This window comes from Photinus pyralis, unplaced genomic scaffold (assembly GCF_008802855.1).
Source record: "Photinus pyralis isolate 1611_PpyrPB1 unplaced genomic scaffold, Ppyr1.3 Ppyr1.4_LG4, whole genome shotgun sequence".
In the NCBI taxonomy this organism is placed as follows: Eukaryota; Metazoa; Arthropoda; class Insecta; order Coleoptera; family Lampyridae; genus Photinus; species Photinus pyralis.
In genome coordinates this window covers 27,733,107-27,735,695 of record NW_022170511.1, presented here as the reverse complement: position 1 = coordinate 27,735,695, position 2,589 = coordinate 27,733,107, and the positions used below count along the sequence as shown (strand labels likewise).

Genomic DNA, 2,589 nt, shown 5'->3' with positions numbered 1-2,589 from the left:
AGTTGAGGTAGTACCCCATGGGATGCTTAACTCGTCAAAGGGAGTGGTTTTCTGTCGCGATCTTTTGAATTGCTCTATTGAGGAAATAAAAGATAATCTAAGTAGTCAAGGTGTAGTGGACGTTAGGAGGATTAGGACAAGGAGGGATGGAGTGTTTATAGACACTGCAAACCATATACTTACCTTCAATACCCCGAGATTACCACGGACAATCCAAGCGGCGTTTTACCCCTTGCAGGTGCGTCCGTATATACCAAATCCACTTAGATGTTTTAATTGCCAAAGATTCGGACATTCTGCTGTAAATTGTAAGCATGATAAGAGATGCGTATGCGGAAAACCTGTACACGAAGGAACTACCTGCGGAGAACCCATCGAATGTCCAAACTGCAAAGGGCCGCATAAAGCGGTCACTAAAACATGTCCAGTGTTCAAGATGGAAATGAAAATACAGGAGGTGAAGGTGATACAAAAGCTGTCGTACTCGGAAGCAAAAAAGAAAGTTGGGACAGTGAATCCCAGCACATCTTTTGCACAGGCTGCTTCAGTACCAACGTCAGTTCCCGTACAACCTGTCGGTCCTGAAATTAGAAAAATAATTAAGGAAGAAATGGAGGCATTAATGAGAATACTCACCACAAACAGATTAATTGTACAACCTCCCCCAACTGTTGTAGAAGTTCCCATATCAATTCCCGGGAACAGCGTTAATCTTTTCTCGGACCCTACTACGGCGTCAGAGGTAGAGGGTATGGACCCAGAGACGCGGGGGTCTAAACGTAAGACGTCTCCCGCTTTGTCTCGATCTAGGGAATCGAGTGTCACATCCGTAGATGATGATAAAGTTAATGAGGCAAAGCAACAGAGGAAGAGGAAAGGGTGGCCGAAAGGCAAACCCAGGAAACCCCGCAATTCGGGGTCAAGAGGGTCTTGTACCAATTAATTTGTGATACAATCTGTGATATTCTAGTTATCTGTTCGTTTTATTTGTAATTGTTTCAATGCAGGATCAGGCACATTTGACTCCATCGATGTATCAGTATCTTCACCAGGTATACATACTAGCCTGAAATGGGAGGTGGAAGATGATTTACATCATAGTGACCATTTTCCCATTATTATCACAGTCAGGGGTCACAATCTTCCAATAAAAACGATAGCTAAATATAAAATCCAATTAGCAAATTGGGAACTCTTCACACAAGTCCTCGTCCCTCCTAATCAAGACAATCTAAATGTTAAAACCATTACCTCTTCCATCATAAACGCCGCTGACGCCAGCATATCTAAATCTAAACCTGGCAATAGGCGAAAGATGGTCCCGTGGTGGTCACCTGAAATCAAAGAAAAAATAGCATTAAAGAAAAAAGCTCTAAATAAATTTCGTCGAAATCCTACGTTGGAGAATCTTGTAGAGTTCAAAAAACGAAGATCTCAGTGTCGTAGGGGAATACTAGAAGCCCAAAGAATTTCATGGCAACATTATGTAACAACCATGACACCAGAGACTACCAGTAATGATGTCTGGAAGAAAGTCGGAGCTATATCTGGAAAAAACAGCTGCAGTTATCCGGTGTTTTTGCGCAATTCCGATGGAATAATTACCAATAAACTGCAAGACATAACTAACATAGTTGCAGATCAGTTCTATAAAGTCAGTAGCTCGTCAAACTATTCCAACACCTTTCTAGATACCAAACCTGAAAAAGAAGCAGTATTAATTGACTTTAACACAGATGATATACAGAACTGCAACGTACCTTTTACTGTAGAAGAATTGGAGGCAGCAATCCGTAACACCAAGTCATGTTCACCGGGAGAAGACGCTATCCATAACCAGATGCTTCGCCACTGTAGTTCTGAAATGAAAAATACCATCTTAAGATTCTTCAACAACTGCTGGAATGATTCTACTTACCCCTCAGAATGGAAGCAAGCCATCGTAATTCCTATACCGAAACCAGGAAAAGATCCGTTGCAGGCACAAAGTTATCGCCCAATTAGTTTGACATCTTGCTTGGGAAAACTGCTAGAAAAAATGGTTAATGTGCGGCTACAAACATTTCTCGAAAGCAATAACGTATACGTGCCTTACCAAACTGGTTTTCGGAAAGGACGGTCAACGGTAGACCATCTGGTCAAACTGACAGACAGAATTCTGAGGGCATTTGACAGTGGTGAACATCTGGTTGCGGTCTTCTTCGATATAAAAGGTGCTTATGACATGACTTGGAGATATGGAATAATGCAAAATATGTATAAATACAATCTTCGAGGGAATTTACCTAAATTTATAAAATCCTTTTTAGAGGATAGGAAGTTCTGTGTAAGAATCGGCGATATCAACTCCAAAGAGTATGTTTTAGAAAATGGTGTGCCGCAGGGGTCAACACTCAGTTGTTCCCTGTTCGGCATCGCCATAAATGAAATAGCCAAAGGTGTTGAGGAGTCAATTGATAAATGCTTATACGTAGACGATTTAATGGTTTGTTGTTCTGGTAAGACGGTTGGCATAATAACTCGAAACCTACAAACGGCAATTAACATCATTTGTCATAACGCCAATGCTGTCGGGTACGTGCTGTCGGA

General features: G+C 41.4%; 2 long non-coding RNA genes across 2 annotated transcripts; both read right to left on the bottom strand.

The window, feature by feature from the left end:
* Positions 1-1,271: 1,271 nt before the first annotated feature.
* LOC116169870 lies at positions 1,272-1,632 on the bottom strand. The gene is made up of 3 exons (XR_004145100.1): positions 1,606-1,632; positions 1,399-1,547; positions 1,272-1,334 (listed from the first exon to the last, which is right to left on the bottom strand). It is a non-coding gene; the product is annotated as an uncharacterized LOC116169870 (long non-coding RNA).
* Positions 1,633-1,635: 3 nt separating this feature from the next.
* Positions 1,636-2,237, bottom strand: LOC116169869. Its single transcript, XR_004145099.1, has 3 exons — positions 1,919-2,237; positions 1,761-1,859; positions 1,636-1,700 (listed from the first exon to the last, which is right to left on the bottom strand). It is a non-coding gene; the product is annotated as an uncharacterized LOC116169869 (long non-coding RNA).
* Positions 2,238-2,589: the final 352 nt, after the last annotated feature.